At 33.8% G+C, this 24,459-nt stretch overlaps 3 pseudogenes across 1 annotated transcript; 1 reads left to right on the top strand and 2 right to left on the bottom strand.

Annotated features, from left to right (window-relative positions):
• Positions 1–1,204: 1,204 nt before the first annotated feature.
• LOC143557973 (uncharacterized) lies at positions 1,205–3,176 on the bottom strand (annotated as a pseudogene).
• Positions 3,177–9,887: 6,711 nt separating this feature from the next.
• On the bottom strand, positions 9,888–10,692 carry LOC143557971 (embryo-specific protein ATS3A-like; annotated as a pseudogene). Its single transcript, XR_013139652.1, has 2 exons — positions 10,544–10,692; positions 9,888–10,398 (listed from the first exon to the last, which is right to left on the bottom strand). The product of XR_013139652.1 is annotated as an embryo-specific protein ATS3A-like (transcript).
• Positions 10,693–12,346: 1,654 nt separating this feature from the next.
• On the top strand, positions 12,347–24,301 carry LOC143557987 (DNA-directed RNA polymerase III subunit 1-like; annotated as a pseudogene).
• Positions 24,302–24,459: the final 158 nt, after the last annotated feature.

Here is a 24,459-nt window from a genome sequence, read left to right as displayed (position 1 = left end):
CTTTACATAAGATATATTTTCTTTATGGAATGTTTTTATTTCCTTATTTCTTTAACATAAAATAATTCTATTTCTTTATTTAAATATTTATATTTTAAGATTATTTTTTATCCTTCAACTTTACTAAGTTGTCAAATTTGGATCAAAATTTTAAGGATGTTACACTTTATTATTATTTTCTCTTTCCTCAACTCATAACCACTTTCAACAAATATTAAAAAGGATGTGAATAGTATTTTTTCAAATATACAGAAATCACTGTATTTTCTCTTTCCTTTATTCGTAACACCTTAAGCCGCTCTTTACATTATAAAACTCCTCTCACAAAATTGAGGGATGAGATGTGAATGCTATATGGTAAAAAATGGTGGATTATATCTCTATCTTTATTTTTATAATTATACTAAAAAACACTGTATTTTTTCTCTAGTGTTCAATTAAATAATATTTTTTTATATTTTTATCATTACATTTTTATCTTCTTCACTCACAATTACTTTCAAAAAAACATTAAAAAATTATGAATGATAAACAGTGTTTCTCCAAATTACTCATGATCAAAAGTTTGTTCATATCCTTCACGCACAACCATTAACAAATATTCTATATAATATAGAGATCTTAAGAGTACATTTTAGGAATGCTCTAATAGTGGTTCAAACTCTATAGAGTGTAAAAACTTTAGTCGTTAAAAAATTATATACATAGTAACAAAATATATAAACAATTTATAAATCCAAAAAAAATATATAATATTTAAAACAATGTGTAACGTGGATCATGCAATAGTATTTTAGCTTCATTCACAAGAATTCTCACTTATTCTCTGGTGATTCCACCTTGTGTCATTGTAACTAATTAAGTAGAATAAAAAACATAGTAAGATTATTAAAAAAAATAGGAAAAATAATATTAAAACATTTTTTACAGTGTTTGAAACTACTCTAAATACCTTAAATACCTGAGCGAGCCTTTCAGGGACGGGATATTAACAGTCCATACAGATTTTGTCACCCCAGACCTGAGGCTTGACTCACCCAAAGCATCATTACGAAGAAACCCACCGTTGTAAAAAAAACATTATGAATTGGGTTTCTTTATCCGAGCGCATAAAGATCTCAGGTCTTAACTATCATTGTCGTGTCATCGAACCCAATTATAAAAAAAAAAAAAAAACTATTAGAAAAAGTAGGGAACATGGAATAGATTTCAAATCAACCAAACACGGAAGGTTTCGGCAATCCCACTGCATATGCCAAATTTGTGAAATAGACATTTCAATTCCATCCCTAAATGCTAGCTTCTATGGCAATTCAGATCTTTCATCTTTCTTTATATAGTACTACTTCTGTCACGCAAACGTCTAGTGACATAACAGAAATTCACAAGTCACTACACCATATTAATTAACTAATTTACACCAACGTACATTAATATTTATTACACGATAATTAAATTTACAAAGTCATTACAAATACAACCTCACACTTGACACTATTAACTCAATTAATTAAAGAAAGAATTGCTTTATTTAAATGATATTAATCTTCTTGAAAGCCTAACCCTTGACACTAGTTCAGTCTTGTCCATTAGGTTGACTAGGGTTTAGAGTTGGTGCTGGTGTAGTTGGGAAGAGTTGTAGGGTTTTGGGTGGTACCCTTGTGCAATATGGACTTGTAGTCTCCATCATCATCACTGTCATGAATGAGCAATCACACATGACCTTCTTGCAAGTACTGGTCACCTGATCTACATTCCATTCGTTGACTATGTTTGTGTAGGTTGACTTATCTTCAACTACCACACCACCCTGTAATTATACCATTATATTATGATAATGACACACTTATATATAGATAAATATAAGAAATGCAAGTTTAGTTGAATTAATATGAACTATGGTTTAGTATGTTACTAAATATAAATACTAATTATCAATTTAATGTTGCCATGTTGGTATATATAACATATTATTATGAAATTTATTCATCATGGATTTCACATTATACTTTTGAAAAATATATATGTTTAACTATGAACTCAATGTTGGTATAACTTAAGACACTACTTTTAAAGCTCACTGACATATATTTTCAAAATATTAGAGAAGCGTTAAAACACTAACTATTGAAGATTTGAAGGTAAAATGTTACCTTTGAAATTTAACAATGTTATATATATCTACTAAATATCTTTATACGAATAATTTTCATAAACATTTAAATTTAACACAAAGTTGTGGTATTTAGATTTCTGCAAACTAGTGCCTGTTGTACTTCATCCTAATTCATGCGACTTTGTACTTTTGCCTGCTTGCTAGCTAGGTCATAAATGAAATCATTCTTGCTGATAAAAAAATATTAGCTTTTAACAAATAGAACTTATGTTCCTTAGATTCCGTAAATCTATTAGAATAATGTAACGGTTACTCATTAAAATACTGAATTTGTTTAACCTTAAAACTAGCCAATCAACTATGAGTAACTTTTTTATATATTGTTTTAACCTTAAAATGTTCAAATACATTAAAAACCTTAACTAATTGGCCACTAGGTGACACATTATGTCAAAAACATTGTTCAAGTGTGAGTTAATTAACTTAGGTTACCTGAATGGGAAAGGGATGATGACAAGGTGAGTTGTAAGAAGGCAGATTTTGATACAAAGCCATGAGTTTCTTTCGAATTTTTTGTCGGTCTCGAGCTTTATGATTTTGAAACCAATAGAACACATTTTTGCCTTGAATTCTGCCATAAAGAGAAAGCCTTGCGGTTATTTGTTGTATTTGTGCTGCCGTTGGTGTTTTTAGACCTTCTCTATACATTCCCTCTAACAACATCACCTGCTCCGGTGTAGGACACCATCGGCGGCTGAGTGGTGCCACCGCAGTTTTCGTAGCCGACATCTTCTTGTTTAACAGCTAGTTTGATTGGAAAGGATTTTGGAGTGAAGGGGTAGTATTTATAAAGGGAATGGGTGATTTGATTATGTCATAGTCACCCTCAGTTTGCATGTCCTTTTATGAATAAAAACAAAATTTATGGAATGTAAATATAAAGTGAAATATGATGGGATAGATGCAGCCGTGCAAAAAAAGAGAAAAACAGAAATTTCTAGTATTACTGTTATGGAAAAATGAATGCATTCCAACTTGGGATCATAATTAAGGTTGTTGGATTATTCGTAATATCTTCATTTTTTTGTGTCTTATTGTTTTATAAGAACAGTATAATGCATTAACTAGTTATAGGAATCACATGTTACGTATTTCTTGGAAGATGTTTAAGATTGGTTGTTGAATGTTTTGTTCCAACGCACATTTAATTATAAGATTCATTGTGCGATGTACGTGTTCATTTGTACGAGTTACATATATGTAACTCACAGTGTCATATATATGTATCTAACTTATATGAGCTATGTATATGTAACATTGTTAGTTACATGTGTGTAATATATACAAGTTTTGAGCAAGAAGGTATGATTGAGGTATTGACCTAGAGGGGAAGTGATTTCCACTAGCATAACTAGCGAGTTGTGGTCACTAAAGTAAATAGTTACACATCAAACATCAAAGTATGACCACACCATAATTGAATATGTTGAGTGTATTAATATGAAATACACAATTAGTATATATATGACATGTAATAGCAAGTTGATATTTTGAAATTCTCAAGTGTGAATCCTAAATGACTTAGCTATAATATATAAACAAAGAGATGTTATTATTGTGAATTACTTTATATAAGATACTTACAATGATAATGAACATGTAGATGTTTTTACCACCATCAATGTTGTTTGAACTATGGCTATGTATATATCACTATTGGCAAAGATAAATGCCATTTTTTGTGTTAATCTCAATACTTAAGTGGTGTTATATACTAGTAACATACTAACGTTCATCTTGTTGGTGATACATACATTCACCAAAGCGACCGACTTAAGACTTATCTTGAAGTTCTTATAAGGTTAAAGGCTAAATAGAAATGATCCTAAAATATTGACAAAGCTATGTATGTGTAACATACGACGACTTTAAGACTTTCTTAAATACTGCATTATAGGATGATGAATATGTCTTGTTACTTTTTCTAAACTAAATAATGTAAGTTGGGACTGTGAAGAATCAAAATGATGCATCTTCTATATTAACATGCTAGATTATTGTAGTCTAAAGCATGTTAGAATATTACTTGTTAATTATCATGCTTCGCGAAGAATGATTAACTTTAAACATTCAACTATGACACCCAAATGAATTTGTGTATATATAACCATATAGGAGTAAAAGTAGACTTCAATTCAGTTCAAAGTCACGTTGAATTTAAGTGTGTTATTGCTACCAACCTATGGCAAGGTTAGCTTAAACACTAATAAGTGTTGAAAGCAAATGCCAAAGCATGTGTTGCTTTGGTTAACTTAGACAATATTGTGAGCAACCGTAATCTGAATAGGAAATTCTATTTTGAAACAACCTTGTTCGGTTTGTAAAATTGGTATTTGAGAATTTTCTCAAACCTGTTTAAAAAATGGAGAAGCTTTCACTACCACGTTTGGACATTAATTGAATCAATAAGGTAGCTTGCATTTGACAAAAATAATGTAACAATAAGGATTTGAGTAAATCTAATGAATGCAGACATCTTACCAAGTGAGGTACACAATGGTCATAAGAAGTCTATCTAGTTGATTAGATTCATATGCCACTTGGTTAGAATTAGAATCTAGATAATTGTCTAATAGGGCATACCAAAGGCATTGTGGGATGTGCCCGCCATGAAATAATTTTCATGTCATTGCAAAGACAAGACTTTTGAACTGGATCGAAGTTGGGATCTCATGTTATGATCTTAAGGATTGACAAATAGGTAAGATTACTAGATTAGCTCGTGAGTTAAGAACGCATCACGACAGTTCATCTCAATTGCATATTATCTTAAGTAGACTTGGATGAGTCAACAACAGATGGTTTACGATAGATCATATTGTGAGACGAGACTAAAGCCCGTGAAGAAGGGATGTGTAAAAGAAATCTAACTAGTTGTCTAAAGAACCTAAGATCTAGGTTAATTAAATAGGACATGAACTAAGTTATATATCCATGGGTGGTCATTGTGGTTGGGGGGTTGATTGGGGGGGGGGGGGGGGGTTGGTTAATATATATATATATATGGATTGACTAAAATTAGAAAACATGATTTTCTAATAAGCTTATTAATAAATCTAGGCCCTTAGAGTTAGGATTTAATGGCTGAGATTAATAGTTTTTAAAAAATGTATAGTGTCCTAGTTATATGGTATAGTTTTTAGGTTACGTGATACGCTTTATTTTAAAGTCTTTCTACACTCATTCAGAAACAATGATTTCTTATTTAAACTCTTTTTTATACACACGCATACAGTTCCAGTGACAAAGCGGGGCTAGGTATGCTGCTTTAACAACCACTTAATCAACTCTTGAGGTTAAACATTCCTTATATATGAGATGTTGTAAAAAGACTAGTTTACCATCATATGTTAATCACATGCCCTGATTTAATTTTAAAAAGCTAACAATCACATGCCCTGATTTAATATAAAAAGTCTAACAAGTTAGCCATATAGATGAAAAGTGAAATACATTATGGCCAAAGTGATATCAAAGCATTAAGAATGAAATCTAGAAGATGGTGTATCCGTAAATGATGTTTTCTGTAATTTTGTCAAATATTATTATCCTTTATTAAAATTTAGTTTTCTTCATAGCTAAAACAGTTGAAACATGTAAAGTATTCAAATTTTTATCTTAACTGATTATATATGTATATATATCTATTATAGAAATATAGTTTTTTAATCATATATATTCAAATGTAAAAGATTTGAATATGTTGGTATTAATCATTCCATGTTGGCATGTTTGACGTGTATTTACAAATTATTTATTTTTACTTATTATCAAGTAAATATGTGGTGGTAGTTATTGAAGTCCCAACAATCGAACTGAGACCTATATAAAGCCTACATATTGCTTATATTCTTTCAGATGGGTCAGACCCATTGACAAACCCCGCCTAGTGAGGAGCCACATGTGACCTAACGGACCCACTCATGTACCTTGGTTTGGAGTTTGGACGAGATATAAGTTACCTAAACGATTACACCGAACTAATATACCAGTAATAGTGTAATACAAAGATTCTTGTCTGTAAAATTTTCAGAAAAATGAGTAAATCTTTCAAACTAATATACCAATAAAACTTTTAGATAACTAAAACGAGTTAAGTTTGGTTTTCGTTCGTGAGTTTGCCCATTTTAATTACTTAAGTATTAATAAGGTAATTTTTTTTCGTCTTTTCTTAGCTTATAGTTTCCAACTTTTAATCTCTTTTGTCTTTTTTGCTAAGGTTAAATTCGGCTTTAGTCTATGGGTTTAATCAATTTATCTATTTGAGGATCAAATATGTTTTTTTAATCGTTTAAGGCCTAAGTTTTATAATTTTAATCATTTACCCTCTCTTAAACAACTTTTTTAGAGTTTTTGTTTTTTCTTTTTTTTTGGTTAAAAGAATAAACCACAAATCCCGACTGACAAATATAAATGGCATGTATGCTCAAGTAGATATAATAGGGAAATCTTATGAAAGAAAACGAACTTAACTCTAATAAAACATTATGTTATTATATATAGACAAAAAAATGCAAATGTTATCATTTAAACATCGTCAAATTTAAAAAGTTCGTTTGCACTCTCTATTTTTTAAATGAAAACATGTTTCGTTTTTAGTTCTTTACACTTAACCTCATTCATTTTCTCAGTTAAGTATTGGCATGGTATAATGGTAATTACACATTTACTTAATTTTGTTTATTTTAATTATTAGATTAATATGGATCCCACCCACTACTACCTTATCATCTTCAAGCCCTAAATTATCTTTTTATCTCCTTTACACACATTTTAATCACACCACAACTCCTCCTCCGACCACCATTGCAACCGCCTCCACTGTTTCCACCGCCCTCCCCCACCCCCATATAAACCAAACTCTTGCTCATACAAAAATATATCTTTTGGAACCCTAAATGCACCATGAACACACAATTCGTGTTCCAGTTAATGTTGCGGTTATCAGATGCGATCTGGTGCTCGTTAAGAAAATCACAACTAGCGCAAAATAACAAACAGATTTATGGTTTCACGATTGGAAAACGTACGTCGAAGTATTACTAACAGGCGTAATATGTAGAGGAAAATCCACGCTCAAAAGAAAATTTCAGGCTAAAAAACTGGTCGGGACGACTATTTTAGGCTAAGAAAATTTCAGAAACAAGTATTTTGAAGCACTAAATATGGTGGGACAAAAAAAAGATTATGTAAATGATACATAAGAAGATTATGTAAAATTTATGTAACATAAATTTTACGGTTCTAATCGTGATATATAAGAAGATTATGTAACGTATAATACTCTAGTTCAAAACTTACTAAAAAGATTATGTAACATATAATAAGAAGATTATACAACGTGTAATATTTTTTTTCCTCGTGATATATGTATTTACGGTTCTAATCGTGATATATAAGAAGATTATGTAACGTATAATAGTTTTCTTCCTCTCTCATTATATCTCATTATATACATTACTGCATTTAAATGCTTGTACTATTTTTATCTTAGTGTTTAATTAAAAAAAGAAAAAAGAAGCAACCATTTAAATTTAGTATTTCTTTTGAAATTATCGTTGGTATTAAACCGGACTAAAACCAATCTCAATTTAACAATGATCCATCTTTTTTTTTTTTTTGTCTACAAATACAAATGAACAATTCAGTTATGGCCGGTCGATACATCATTAATGAATGCAAGCAAAAGATTCTCTCCATTTGAAGTTTTGGACCAGTAAAAGGTACACACACTATAACTATGGTCTAAACATAATGGTCGATGGAAGCATAATATGTCTTCCAACTTCCGGGCAAGGTAATTTTATCTTTTAAAATAAATTAAACATGTTTATATGATCAATAGTGCATTCATACTAAGAACGTAGAGAAGAGTTAAAAGTGGGGCGGTGGTGGCTAATAACATTTGGGCTTTAGAGTGGTGATACGTTCTGTTGACGAATATAAGAAAGAGTAAAGATGGTGACGTGATGAGAATTTTCACGGAATTGAAAAAGAGTCATTGAAATCAAATTAAAGATGGTGACGTGATGAGAATTCTCATGAAATTGAAAAAGAGTCCTTGAAATCAAATGATGACCAAATTAAAAACGACTTTGAAATCCGTATAAATATTAAACTATTGCTATGTTAATAAATTTCTAATTTGTTTTGTTTAATTTTTTTCTTTTACTTTTGTTTAAGGTTAACTTTTTTTATTATTAAATTAAAGTTACAAAAAGTTTTTAACACCCTATTGTATCAACATTTGGATATAAGTACGACAAAAGCTTGCTACCCCATAGCGTATCGTGAATATCGATATCCGCACTACGCATTTGGGTAATACTATAGGTAGGTATTATGATATTATATGTCAAGATTCTTTTGATCGTGTCACGATTGGGTTTTCTTACTAACCAACTAACACCAAACAAACAACTTCAAACCCACATGCCCATCATGAAGCGTAGAGTTAAACCCTAGTTATTATTACATATTGAAGGTTAAGCTAATGTATTTTGAAAGCTGAGTTCCCGACACGATTCCTCTTTTGTTTTTCAGTTTTGATGATATGTACAACATGTATTAAAAATCAATTAAATTATATGTGATTTAGTACATAGAAGTAATTAATTCTATTCTTTATGAATCATCATTCACGAATCAGTAGACAACATGACATTTCCCTTAAATGAAATCAGAAAAAGAGTTGAATGAACAATTGAATATAACAACAATCCACTTTAATAGTGACATTAATTCACATCCTACGGTAATGTTTTTTTTTTTTTTGAATAAAAAATAGATGGATCCAACAAGGCAAATTTAAAAATAGATGCCTTCGTTTAACGTACGTGTTTGGTAATTTTGAATAAAATAATTTTGCTTATTTACTTATAAATATGTTAATCGGGATTAATTTTTAATTTTAACACGTAAATTGCATGAAACTAAAAAAAATAGATGGATCCAACAAGGCAAATTGATTGAAAATTACTCGACATGTATATCTAAAATGTAGCTTCAAATTTTGATACGAGAGACACCCTTCATCTCCCGGTGACATTGTTGGGTAATGGGTAATACAACAGCTACACGTAGTAACAAAAGTTATTTTTGTTACAAAGAATGTGGTTTTTTTACAGCCAAGTTACGACATAAGGATTTAATATTTACATATGTGAGAAATATATTGCAAAACATACGGGCTTCTTTTGAACGTCACACATATAGATGATAAAAACGCTTAAGGTGGCGACATGACATGTACGTGGCAGGTCCCTCCTCCTAACCTTACTTGGTTTATTCTTAGTTAGTTTGTAGTAGTCCCGAATTTTTTGATATTCATGGTCACCTAAAAGGATGACCGTTAGTCATCTTATCAATTACCATTGTGTCAGACATGTGATTAACCATCATATCTTAGACATTGGTTCTATATGTCATGTGTCAGAATCATATCATTTACAATGTTACCCAGACACGCCTTCTAGTTCATTTATTTATGATATCCTTTGATGGGCGGGTGAACTTCAAAAAACTTTTCCTAAATTCAAAATGTGACTATAAGCGAAGTTCTTCTCTTACCTAGTCGTGACTCTAGAATTCTCCTAATGGGTTCTCGATCATTATAAATAGTTGATCAATAGTACACGGTACCAAACAAGCTCGTTAAGCCCAATATTTCAAGGATAGGATAATTTGAACTTGTAGATTAAGCCCAAAGATTTTTTTTAAAGTGTACTTAAAAAAACAACCTTAAGTTCTAGTGAAAATATCTAAGACTACTAGTCAAACACTTTCCTTCTATGTTTTAGCCCAAAAGGGGTGTCCTTACTATCACAAACATCAACACCATGCCAAACATTTCTTGGCAGATATCGACGAAAATAAAAGTAATTTGAACTGAGATGCGGGCCCTCTAATACGCGAATTTGTGCAAAACCAGGACGCCAGTCATCATCACCCGTTAACTTTAGGTATACATAGCATACGGGTAGTTCCACTCACTTGCTTGTGTGTTCAAACTGGTCTATTGTGCACGCTTGAAACGGTTTTATTGGTACATCATCAAGGACTTGTGGCTCTAATGGATCAAGCCTTTTTACACGCTTTGAGTTGAGGCGATGCACCAAGATGTCATTTGAGTTTGAGTCCTCGAACCGTACGCTCACATGGTTGGAAGTGTCTGCACCCTTTGTACAAGTTGTCTGGACCGTAATCGCATACGTGCAATTTCTCTGTGACATGGTGATGAACGTTTTTAGCTGGTTAGACAATTAGAATTTTTACCATAATAGCAATTTTTTTTAGCATTACTCACTAAACTCAAAACGATTACAATAGTAATAATAAAAACATAATAATCAAGAATTCAATATTTACCTTCTCGTGTGGATGAAGAGGGAGAGTGACCCTTGATGCTACTGCCGAATGTTTTTGAAACATAACATGACTAACAACAATCAAGAACACAATGATGGAATCCCCGAAGTAGCACTTCATCGTATTTTTGTTTATTTTTATTTATATTTTTTGGTAATATAAGGAGGGGATGCAAATATATAGAAAATGATGTGAAGGTGGTTCTTCTCATCACTCATTCCTTTCTTCAAAAACTAATATTCTTAAAGCCTCCTTCTTCGGTTACCTTTTTCTAATTTAAAATTAGAAATTATGGTTTAGCTAATAAAAAGAAGTGAATGGTTATTAAGTTAATACTACAGTAGGTATTATGAATTTATGATAACATAACATTTTTGATAAGTAAAATGTAAGAGAAAACATACACGAAAATTAATGAACATCAAATATTGCTTTCTTTGAACGGTTTTCAGGGATTGCAATTGCGTAAAGTCACATATGAAACCACATCACTTTTATTTAGTTACACAATTAACATCATAACTTTTAATATGATAAGACTCAAATTCATCAATTACTAAATCAACCTCATCACTTATAATTTGATAAATGAAAACGAAATTAAAAAAACAATTAAACACATAAAAAATTAAAAAGAAAACTATTTCTCAATAATAATAACAATAATAATAACTAAAAACACTAATCTACCAATAATAACTTTAGCAAACACATAAGTTAAGCTAAATCACTAAAATAATTATAATTATTATAGTTTAGGAGATTACACTTTATGGGTTGTATGATAACCTTATTAAAGTATCATGGTAAAAAAAGCGTTAATTGGTTAAAAAAAGAAATTTTATGAAAAAAAAAACTATTGAAGTTAAGTTGCCGTATGATAACTCTATTAAAATTTAGGGATAATAACGTAACCTAGTTAAATAAAATAACGTAACCTAGTTAAATAAAAAAATTGGTCCACTGACAAATGTACAATTTCAGTACTTAAAAACAAATTAGTAACTACGAAAAGAATTAATATTATGAAAAGAAACTGTGAGAATTGATTCATTTCATCATCTCATACACGCATTACATTTATACGACTAAAGAGTATGGCTCATTTGAGTCATTCCTCTCAGTAATCACGTTACGTTAGTTTTTTCTTCATCATTCAACCTCATCTTCCAACCACCGGTATTAGAGGTGCACAAAAACCTGAAACCAGAACCAGACCCGTCGAAAAAACACGGAATCGCGTTTTTTATACCTGGGTTTTTAATACCCGAACGGCCGAACCTGTATCCATCCCTACCCGTTGGGTATGGATAAGGTATGCATTTCAGTATCAAAACGTATACCCGGAACCGGACCCGATTTATACTCGGTAATACCCAAAAACCAGAACCTGATTTTTCTGATACCGAAACCGAGTTTTTCAAATATCCGATCTATACATGAAAAACACCACTAAAAAGTGCAACCATGAAAAAAATCCAATATACATCCGAAAATACCTGGAAAAAAAACAATTCCTGAAAATATAGTATTTAAATACCTGATTTTATACCGACCAATACAATTAAAAGTTTTAAAGTCCATTAATATTGGGCTGGGCTTGCATGTCACCATTAATAACATGTATATAAGGTAATTAATTTAAGAAGAATCCGTGTTAAATTTAGTGTATATCTTCATATCAAATTATTTAAACACCTTCTCTAAAACCATAAACCCTAATCTTAATCTCTTTTTATTATATTATTCGATCACCAATATTATAAACGATGAACAGTAACATTGGGACAAGACACAGCATTTATGTATACAAAACAGCCTTACATCGAACATGCTGTCACGGCTACAATGTAAGAGTTATTTTTATACATATGTATATTATTATTATTTAGTTCAGCTGCTAATAATATTCATACTGAAATTGTTGAATTTTTGTTTTGATGACAGTGAGTCCATTAAACTAGGAATGTTATCTGGCTCAGAGATGCTTAACTTGGCTGAAGTCAAAGTTTATCGTTCGCAATGTTATGGGAGAGAAGATGGTAGAGGCACTGCTGCGAATGGCGTGTTGGATTCTTACTTGGTAAACTAATGTATGGGTCGAACCACTTAATCGGATCATAAATTCGGTCTAAAAGACTACCATACAATATTTTATGACCATAAGAAAGAATTAATATTATGAAAAGAAACTGTGAGAATTGATTCATTTCATCATCTCATACACGCATTACATTTATACGACTAAAGAGTATGGCTCATTTGAGTCATTCCTCTCAGTAATCACGTTACGTTAGTTTTTTCTTCATCATTCAACCTCATCTTCCAACCACCGGTATTAGAGGTGCACAAAAACCTGAAACCAGAACCAGACCCGTCGAAAAAACACGGAATCGCGTTTTTTATACCTGGGTTTTTAATACCCGAACGGCCGAACCTGTATCCATCCCTACCCGTTGGGTATGGATAAGGTATGCATTTCAGTACCAAAACGTATACCCGGAACCGGACCCGATTTATACTCGGTAATACCCAAAAACCAGAACCTGATTTTTCTGATACCGAAACCGAGTTTTTCAAATATCCGATCTATACATGAAAAACACCACTAAAAAGTGCAACCATGAAAAAAATCCAATATACATCCGAAAATACCTGGAAAAAAAACAATTCCTGAAAATATAGTATTTAAATACCTGATTTTATACCGACCAATACAATTAAAAGTTTTAAAGTCCATTAATATTGGGCTGGGCTTGCATGTCACCATTAATAACATGTATATAAGGTAATTAATTTAAGAAGAATCCGTGTTAAATTTAGTGTATATCTTCATATCAAATTATTTAAACACCTTCTCTAAAACCATAAACCCTAATCTTAATCTCTTTTTATTATATTATTCGATCACCAATATTATAAACGATGAACAGTAACATGGGACAAGACACAGCATTTATGTATACAAAACAGCCTTACATCGAACATGCTGTCCCGGCTACAATGTAAGAGTTATTTTTATACATATGTATATTATTATTATTTAGTTCAGCTGCTAATAATATTCATACTGAAATTGTTGAATTTTTGTTTTGATGACAGTGAGTCCATTAAACTAGGAATGTTATCTGGCTCAGAGATGCTTAACTTGGCTGAAGTCAAAGTTTATCGTTCGCAATGTTATGGGAGAGAAGATGGTAGAGGCACTGCTGCGAATGGCGTGTTGGATTCTTACTTGGTAAACTAATGTATGGGTCGAACCACTTAATCGGATCATAAATTCGGTCTAAAAGACTACCATACAATATTTTATGACCATAAGAAAGAATCGGATCAATAATTATGCCCTCACGCCACCCGTGGCCCGTTCGAAATTTTGGTCGTATTGCCAAAAAAGGTAGTACAAGAGCGGGAGGAAAAACAGAGAATGGGTCAAACCACTGAATCGGATCATAAATTCGGTCTATGAGACTACCATACAATATTTTATGATCATAAGAAAGAATCGGATTAATAATTATGCCCTCACGCCACCTCGTGGCCCGTTCGAAATTTTGGTCGTATTGCCAAAGGGGGTAGTACACGAGCCGGAGGAAAAACTGAGTATGGGTCGAACCACAGAATCGGATCATAAATTCGGTCATGGAGACTGCCATACAATATTTTATGACCATAAGAAAGAATCGAATCAATAAATATGACCTCACGCCACCTAGTGGCCCGTGCGAAATTTTGGTCGTATTGCTAAATCGGGTAGTACACGAGCCAGAGAAAAACTGAGGATGGGTCAAAACACTAAATCGGATCATAAATTCGGTCTTAGACACTGCCATACAATATTTTATGACCATAAGAAAGAATCGAATCAATAAATATGACCTCACGCCACCCCGTGGCCCGTTCGAAATTTTGGTCATATTGCCAAAGGGGTAGTACACGAGCCGGAGGAAAAACTGAGTATGGGTAGAACCACTGAATCGGATCATAAATTCGGTCATGGAGACTGCCATACAATATTTTATTACCATAAGAAAGAATCGAATCAATAAATATGACCTCACGCCACCCAGTGGCCCGTTCGAAATTTTGGTCGTATTGCTAAATAGGGTAGTACACGAGCCAGAGAAAAACTGAGGATGGGTCAAAACACTGAATCGGATCATAAATTCTGTCTTGGACACTGCCATACAATATTTTATGACCATAAGAAAGAATCGAATCAATAAATATGACCTCACGCCACCCCGTGGCCCGTTCGAAATTTTGGTCGTATTGCTAAAGGGGGTAGTACAAGAGCCGAAGGAAAAACTGAGGATGGGTCGAACCACTGAATCGAATCATAAATTCGGTCTAGGAGACTACCATACAATATTTTATGACCATAAGAAAGAATCGGATCAATAATTATGCCCTCACGCTACCTCGTGGCCCGTTCGAAATTTTGGTCGTATTAACAAAGGGGGTAGTACACGAGCCGGAGGAAAAACTGAGTATGGGTCGAACCACTTAATCGGATCATAAATTCGGTGTAGGAGACTACCATACAATATTTTATGACCATAAGAAAGAATCGGATCAATAATTATGCCCTCACGCCACCTCGTGGCCCGTTCGAAATTTTGGTCGTATTGCCAAAGGGGGTAGTACACGAGCCGGAGGAAAAACTGAGTATGGGTCGAACCACTTAATCGGATCATAAATTCGGTGTAGGAGACTACCATACAATATTTTATGACCATAAGAAAGAATCGAATCAATAAATATGACCTCACGCCACCCTGTGGCCCGTTCGAAATTTTGGTCGTATTGCCAAAGAAGGTAGTACAAGACCCGGAGGAAAAACAGAGGATGGGTCAAACCACTGAATCGGATCATAAAATCGTTTTAGGAGACTGCCATACAATATTTTATAACCATAAGAAAGAATCAGATCAATAATTATGCCCTCACGCCACCCCGTGGCCCGTTCAAAATTTTGGTTGTATTGCCAAAGGGGGTAGTACACGAGCCGGAGGAAAAACTGAGGATGGGTCGAACCACTGAATCAGATCATAAATTCGGTCTAGGAGACTACCATACAGTAGTTTATGACCATAAGAAAGAATCGGATCTATAATTATGCCCTCACGTCACCCTTTGGCCAGCTCGAAATTTTGGTCATACTGCCAAATGGGGTAGTACACGAGCCGGAGGAAAAACTGAAGATGGGTCGAAACACTGAATCGGATCATAAATTCGGCCTTTGAAACTGTCATGCAATATTTTATGACCATAAGAAAGAATCGGATCAATAAATATGACCTCACGCCCCCCGTGGCCCGTTCGAAATTTTGGTCGTATTGCCAAAGGGGGTAGTACAAGAGCCGGAGGAAAAACTGAGGATGAGTCGAACCACTGAATCGTATCATAAATTCGGTCATGGAGACTGCCATACAATATTTTATGACCATAAGAAAGAATCGAATCAATAATTATGCCCTCACGCCACCTCGTGGCCCGTTCAAAATTTTGGTCGTATTACCAAAAGGGTTGACATGAACACGACCTGTTTAATAAATAGACCCTTTGCATGGTTAAAGTCGACGGTTTTGAAAAGTGGGAAAATCACCAAAAAGAAAAAGTCATATTGACCAAACAAATTAATGATATGGTCATTGACCTTTCAAATTTACCGAAAAGTTAAGCCAGTAACGCCTTGACACGTGGAATTCTTGGATCCTGTGCCAAATCATTGTCAATATGGAAAATAAAAATATATTAAAATGAAAAAAATTGTTTTTGCGAGTTGTGCCAAGTCAGCACCGAGTTAAGGAAATTTATTTGCTACTTTTGAAAAATAAAAAAATGTTCTTGCGCCACGTTTGGATGGGAGAATCTTGCGCTGCTGCATCTTTATCTGGTCGCATATGCGCCACGTTCGATGAATGGTCAATAGCTATTTTTTGAGAAACTAAAGTCAGGTTAATCTGTTAATAAAGTTGGTCAAAATGACTATACCGGTGATTTTCCCTTAAAAGATTTTAAATAGATCTTAGAAGGGTTATTTAATTTTATTCGTTACTCCCAACTACCCATTATTTACATTACTTTATTCGGTTCCTTTAATCTCTAGCTAAATATATACACAAGTATGCTCATTGGGATCGAGAGACAAGAAACAAAAATAGTTATTAAATGACTTGTTACAAAAAAGGTTCATTTGAGCTGAAGTCATTGGTTGTTCAAATTGTATTTAAGTCACCAGTTTTACTTATACTCGCAAACCATTAAAAAACGAGTCGACATGAAACACGAAAAGAACATGATAAGATTCTAAGTGTCTTGCTTGGTTTAATGCATTAACTAATTTTTCTTTCTTTTTAAATTTATTTTTTGCTCATAAAGTTTTAAAAGACATGTCTTTCTGGTATTTCAGGGTCCTGCAAACAAGTTTGGCACGTGTGAGACGTGTCACGGCGACTACAATAATTGCCCCGGTCACTTTGGTTACTTGAAACTCGCGCTGCCAGTTTACAATGTTGGATGCATATCTCACATTGTGAACATTTTGAAGTGCATATGCAAGGTATTTCATGTTTTTGTTGATTTTATGTTAGCCTGTCAAAAGGATTTATTTGACGACTTGTATATCACATTTACTTTTTCATTCTAAATTATTTTGGATTTAGTAATTAGGTAAAATAATAAAAATATGTAATGCTTAATTACTTTTGAAAACAATAATAATTTATATAACTTTTTACACTGTTTTTGTATCTTTTATACAGTACTTTAAGTTATATAATTTATTTTACCAACAATGTATTTGTTGATCACAATAAGTTAGATGCATTTTATAAATAATTTTATTTGGTACTTGATTTTGCATAATAAGTTTAAAAAGTGGTTATGACGTGGAAATCTGATGTGTAGTTGACTTGGCACGTTTGTAAATGTTTTTAGCCCGTACAAGTAGCTAAAAGTTGTACTTTTTACAGTCGTAATTCTCATTTTCTTTTCTTTTTCAGTTTTGTTCCCGCATATTGTTGCATGAGGAAGAATGAGTTAACTATTTAAAAAAGTTTTTTTTTTAGTATTGGTAATCCCGTAAATCCATTTATATATAACACAAACCGAACTACATCTGGATAATGGGTAAGCGAACAACAAGCTGCGTCGCTATCCCCTTTTGAATCGCAAAGCCTATTCTACTAAATATAAATCCTTGGTTCCTCGGGCTCTGCGAGTCACTGTGGACCACCTTCTGCACCCGCTCCAAGAAGCGAACCGCCTCGGGAGCTAGGGATCCAAAAGTGTCGAAGGCAAATGGAATGAACACGTGCTGATTCTCCAAACACGATGTCTCATGCTTAGCAACCTTCCTAGACTCCGCTCTCAAAACCGTCTGTCCCGGTACGAAGCCACTGTCTCTCAGCCCCACCAACGGGGACACCCCAGTGAGGTCAACACACGCATGCTTACCCCCTGCCCAGCCAAACACAAGAACATCCGCAAGACGCAGGGTAGATCTTCCCTCACGCGGATCAGTCAAAAAGTTAAAAGTTGCCTCTTTCTTGGCTGAGATCCCGGCACGTCTAAGCACATCCCATAACACATCTCTAACCCAGTCATGACGATACTTGAATCCCGGCAATTCCTTACAGTGGAGGGCATACTCACCGAATCTATCCAAACAAGCTTCAATGGCAAGTAGTAAGAAGGCGGTTACATGCTCAAGATGTGGTTATATTAACGGTTCAAATTTCAAAACTTACCCTTTGTTCTTAATTTGTTTACATGAACTAAAAACAATATTATTTATTAGTTATAAAATTACAGGTATAGTTAAAAAAGCCGTTGGAACGGTTGGAGTCATACATGATCGTAGCAAGATTCAAGATAATATTTATAACACAAGGGAGATGACGACACCTGGCAATTTTTCAGCTTTGTTAAACCCTGATCAAGCTCTTAAACTTTTTAACAAGATGTTAGATATGGTATAGTTGACTTTGACTTTATTTTAGTGTTTGACTTTGTGTGGCAATTCAAATTTGATTTTATCTTTGCGTGCAGGACTGCGAATTGCTTTATCTTGATGATCGACCCGAGAAGCTCATAATATCAGTCATACCTGTTCCACCAATGCCTGTTCGCCCTTCGGTCAGAATTGATGGGACCGCAACAAGGTTGACTTCAGTTACAGTTTTCTTATAATGTTTTAATGCTAATATATAGTACGCGGGTTGGTTGTTAAAAACGATATGATTCAAAAATGTGTAGTTTTTTCTTATAAAAACGATATTATTCATATTGCACGGGTTAAAGGAGGCAGATGCGCCAGCGAGTGACACGTGTCAAAAAAGTTACTCTTTTATTATATAAACTTAATTTTCGTGCAGCAACGAGAATGACCTTACACTAAGATTGAGTGAGATAGTACAAATAAACTCTGCACTTCGTGAAGGGTTATTGCAAGCAAGCGATAAATACAAACTTTCGGTATGTTTGTTTCAGTTCTTGTTTTTGTTCTATAAGGGCAAAAATGTCATATGTTTATAACCGCGTGTTATTTGATATTGCAGACTAGTTGGGATTATCTGCAATACAGAGTTGCATTATATATAAACAGTGATGTTCGTTTACCATCAGCATTTGTTGCGTATTTGGGAGAAAGGAAACAGAAACAAATGTCGGGTCTTGTTCAACGTATAAAAGGAAAACAAGGACGTATGCGTGGGAATTTATCTGGGAAACGGGTTGAGTATACGGGTCGGACTGTTATTTCTCCTGACCCGAATCTAAAGATTACAGAGGTATGTATATTTATTCAGGTTGCGTAGAAATGGCCCGTTTGACATCATATGACCTGCATGATGTGATAAGCGTGATGCCATGCGACGCATATTATAAGCATGTTATGAGACTTAATATCTTATGATGATTTTATTGGTCCAGGTGGGCATTCCTATACATATGGCTCGGGTTTTGACATATCCTGAGCAGGTTACACATCACAATATAGAGAGACTGAGGCAGGCAGTGTGTAACGGTATCTATAAATACCCTGGTGCGAGGCATATCAGAAAGCCAGATGGCACCATCCTGTAAGTGCTTTGAGTTCTGATTAGTGGGTTGTTTAAGTAAAAGTCAACTAAAGTTGACACATGATTGATTATAGTTTACTGTTACAGGTCATTGATTATTAGAGCTAGAAAGCGGTTGGCTGACGAGTTAAGATTTGGTGACTTTGTTGAGCGACACTTAATCGATGGCGATCTTGTTCTTTTTAATAGACAGCCGAGTTTGCATCGTATGTCAATCATGTGTCACAGAGTGAGTTTGATGCAACTTTTATAAATAAAAGCTGTAATTTTATTATTATTATTATTATTATTATTATTATTATTATTATTATTATTATTATTATTATTATTATTATTATTATTTGATGATGTTACTATTATTTGATGTATGCAGGCAAAAATTATGCCTTGGAGGACATTAAGATTTAATGAATCTGTTTGTAATCCTTACAATGCTGATTTTGATGGTGACGAGATGAATATACATGTTCCACAAACCGAAGAGGCCCGGGCAGAGGCGATAATGCTAATGGGGGTAACTAATCATCTTTGCAAATCACTTGTTATTAATATTGTTATTGCCATGTCACTTAAATAACTGTTTTTAATAATGCAGGTGCAAAACAATTTATGCACACCGAAAAACGGGGAGATATTGGTTGCATCCACTCAAGATTTTCTGACATCTTCGTTTCTTATAACAAGAAAAGACACGTTTTATGATCGTGCTTCGTTTTCACTTATGTGTTGTTATATGAGTGATGCAATGGAAATGCTTGATTTGCCTACGCCGGCTATAATTAAGGCAAGATAACAGAGATTATACTTATATATGTTGATGTGCGTGTATGCGCTTATGGTGTTTGATTTAACTTTATTTTGCATTTTTACTATTTGACTTGCAGCCGATAGAGCTTTGGACCGGTAAACAGTTGTTTAGTGTATTGTTGCGTCCGTATGCAGATATGAAAGTTTATTTGAATCTGACTGTTACTGAAAAGAGTTACACAAAACCGAGTGGAAAACAGGTCAAGCCGTATGAGACTATGTGCCCGAATGATGGTTATGTTTATATTCACAACAGCGAGCTTTTAAGCGGCCAGCTTGGAAAGGCTACTTTAGGTCTGTGTTCTGTTTTACGTTTAACGGGTCAAAACGTGTCCTTTATTTTTATAATTATTTTTTATTTATTTACAGGGAACGGAAACAAGGATGGAATCTACTTGGTTCTTCTTAGGGATTACAATGCGTATGCTGCTGCTGCATGCATGAACCGCTTAGCAAAATTAAGGTACGTTTTTAGCACCATGTGACTATATAAATAATGTACTAAGTATTACTATTATTACGCTAAACGGTGATATTTTTTTGATGCAGTGCACGGTGGATAGGAAATCATGGATTCTCGATTGGAATCGATTCTGTTCAACCAGGCGATAATTTGAATGACAACACGAATAAAATCATTTCTGAAGGCAATAAAAAATGTGATAATTTTATACTTGATTTTAATGAAGGAAAGCTTAAGTTGCAGCCTGGTTGTAATGCTGCTCAGACCCTTGAAGCTGAGATAACAGGTGTCCTGAATAGAATCAGGGATGAAACCGGGAAGGTAAAACCGTAAAACATTATTAGTTAATTTATTTCTAATAAATCATAAAGTGATGAAAGTTTTTAAATTTTTATAGGTTTGTATGGAAACACTACATTGGAGGAACAGCCCTTTAATTATGTCTCAATGTGGTTCCAAAGGATCTCCTATCAATATAAGTCAAATGATTGCGTGTGTTGGTCAACAGTCGGTTGGAGGTCAACGTGCACCGAATGGATTTATGGAGCGAAGTCTTCCGCACTTTCCCAGAAACTCAAAAACTCCTGCTGTATGTTTCTGCTCTTCTAGCCAACTTTTTAAGTGTAATTTAGTTAATTTTATTATTTTGTTTAATGCAGGCAAAAGGGTTTGTAGCAAATTCTTTTTATAGCGATTTGACGGCTACCGAGTTCTTCTTCCATACAATGGGAGGAAGAGAAGGGCTTGTGGATACCGCAGTAAGTTTATAATTTTTAAACAAATAGTTATTATTATTCAGAAGTTATATGATTTTGAAAGTTTTTTGTATTCATATGATGACAGGTTAAGACAGCTGCTACGGGTTATATGTCCCGGAGACTAATAAAGGGAATGGAAGACTTAGCTGTTTACTACGACAACACAGTACGGGATTCTAGTGCGTGTATTGTACAATTTACATACGGTTCTGATGGACGGGAACCGTCTCAGATGGAAGGAAAGGCTGGATTTCCTCTCAGTTTTGACCGGTTATTGATGAAAGTCAAGGTTCGACACTAATTTCGCTTTTATTTAATTGGCTCTATTTGTTACACAGGCTAAGGGTATTTTGGTCATTTCACATGCACTTAAGCGAAAAAGTTATTCTTGTTACGTTCTCGACCTCTCATGCAAACAGTTGGTCTAAAGTTGTTATTTTTATGACAGGCTACATGCCCTGCTGAGAAACATAAAGGAATATCTTCTTCAGAGATGCGCGAGGTCGTTAACGAACGTCTTTCAATGCATGATACGACTCCCGAAGGGGGTTGCTCCGAGGACTTCAGGAACAAATTAAGACAGTTTATTGAAAAATATGCAGCAACATTAGAAATCACCAAACAAGCACTTCAACCGCGCGATGGACAACTAGACGATCAACAGTTTGGCATTATAGAAAATGTCGCTCAAAGCATGTGTGGCATCACTTCTCAGCAGCTGCAGGTATTCTTAGATACGTGTATTTCTCGTTACCATCATAAACAGATTGACGCGGGAACAAATATTGGTGCAATTTGTGCTCAAAGTATTGGAGAACCGGGAACACAAATGATTTTAAAAACCTTCCATTTTGCTGGAGTTGCAAGCATGAGTATCCTTTTATATAATTATCATGTTTTATTTAATCATATAATTGTACAAAGTTGTGTACTTGTGTGCTACTTAACTCTTACAGATATCACTCTTGGCGTTCCTCGTATCAGGGAAATAATAGATGCAGCCAAGAATATCAGCACGCCTGTTATTACCGCAAAGCTTAGATCTAACGATAATGTGTCGTTTTCTAAGCTGATCAAAGGTCAAATGGAAAAAACTCTTTTGGGTCAGGTTAGATATTGTTTCCTTCAAGTTTTACAAAATTTATGGTTGGTTTCCAAATATTAGAGGTCTAAGCGAGCTTGGCTTGTTTAACTTACGGGAGCTCGAGCTCAACTAGACTCGTTCATTATTTATTAACTAATTTGTATTACATGATATCATTTTTATTATTTAGTTACTTTTATCATAAATAATATTTATTATGTAATAATATATATCCAAGAAAGGTGGGGAGCTAGGGATCTCTTCATTTTACATGTAAAAAAACATTTAAAAAACTCATTTTTCATGTAAAAAACATATTTTTACATAATCCTTTTAGAGCTTTTACATATAAACACATGTAGAAGCCGTTTCCAATTTTTTTTTTTATTTTTTTTTAGTTTTCAGTTAAAAAACGGTAACAAAAATTACTTTTTTTAATAGAATGTCTTCTACATATATTTATAAACAAAAAGTCCAAAAAAGTTTATGCTAAAACTAATTTTTTACATTTGAAATCGAGCTTTATATTATATTTTTTACATGTAGAATGAAGAGTTCCACAGTTCCCTACTTTTTTTGAGTTCCCTCTTGAACCTGCCCCTATAGTTAAATAAAGTATATAAACGGCTTCGCTCGTTTACATGCTCGTAGATGTGGCAATTTTGACCGTATACATGTAATATTTAACACATTGATCTTTTTAAAAAATTTGGACAAAAAGTGTGTTTGTGGGCCAGCCAGTCAGCCCAACTCCATCCCGGCCCGTTTTGACCCGTTACCCAACCTGACTGGTTAGCACGTGCGCCAGTCATATCAAATGTTGTAACTAATATATTTAAAAATGTTGACTTGGATTTAATATCAGGTTGCAAAGAGTATAGAGCTTGTGCTGGACTTAAGATCTGCTTCTATTGTTATTACTCTTGGCAAGCCAACAATCCAAGCTTTACAACTCTCTATAGATGCATATACTGTGAAGGAATCAATTCTAAAGACTCCTAGAATCAAACTGAAAGAAAATGTAAGATCTGTTTTTTATATATATTAGTTACTGAAATGATTTGTTTTGTGTGCAGAATATTAAGATTTTGAATGATAGAAAGCTTGAAATCAATCCTTCGTCTGATAAGAATAATCTTTACGTTGATCTTCATTCCATCCGAAGTAAGCTTGCAACAATTGTTGTGAAGGTATGATATTATTTTGGTCAACCGACCCGTTTGACCTACTAAAATGTTTTCTTTTTTATAATGGCTGGGAATTGGTTCCATCGAACGTGCGGTGATAAACAAAAAGAAGGGTCGGGACTGCAAGCGGTTATGGGGATGGAAGGAATAAATGGTCATGAAACGACGAGTAATCATATTATAGAAGTGAACAGCACGCTCGGGATCGAAGCTGCAAGAAGGAGGATTATTAAAGAGATTCAATACACTATGGAAAGTCACGGAATGATATTATATTAGACATATGATGCTTTTAGCGGATGTCATGACGTATAAGGGTGAAGTATTTGAGAAAACATCGGATCTTCTTTTTCTCTGGGTTAAGATGGCTTGATGGAGATTGTAAAGTAGCTGCTAATCTTCCATTGAAGGAATTTCTTCAATTCCTAATCCTCTCTCTTAAAGATAGAATCAGGTTAAAACACATAGATCAGCCAACTTATCATCCTCATAATCAATTTCAAGTCATGGTCCGGAAGATATAAGAGAGAG

The sequence above is a fragment of the Bidens hawaiensis genome, unplaced genomic scaffold (assembly GCF_021521415.1).
Source record: "Bidens hawaiensis isolate Kalapana, Puna unplaced genomic scaffold, B.hawaiensis_p1.1 tig00019312_1, whole genome shotgun sequence".
NCBI classification, from domain to species: Eukaryota; Viridiplantae; Streptophyta; class Magnoliopsida; order Asterales; family Asteraceae; genus Bidens; species Bidens hawaiensis.
The sequence above is the reverse complement of the archived record's forward strand: the minus strand, read 5'-3'. Positions and strand labels throughout refer to the sequence as shown.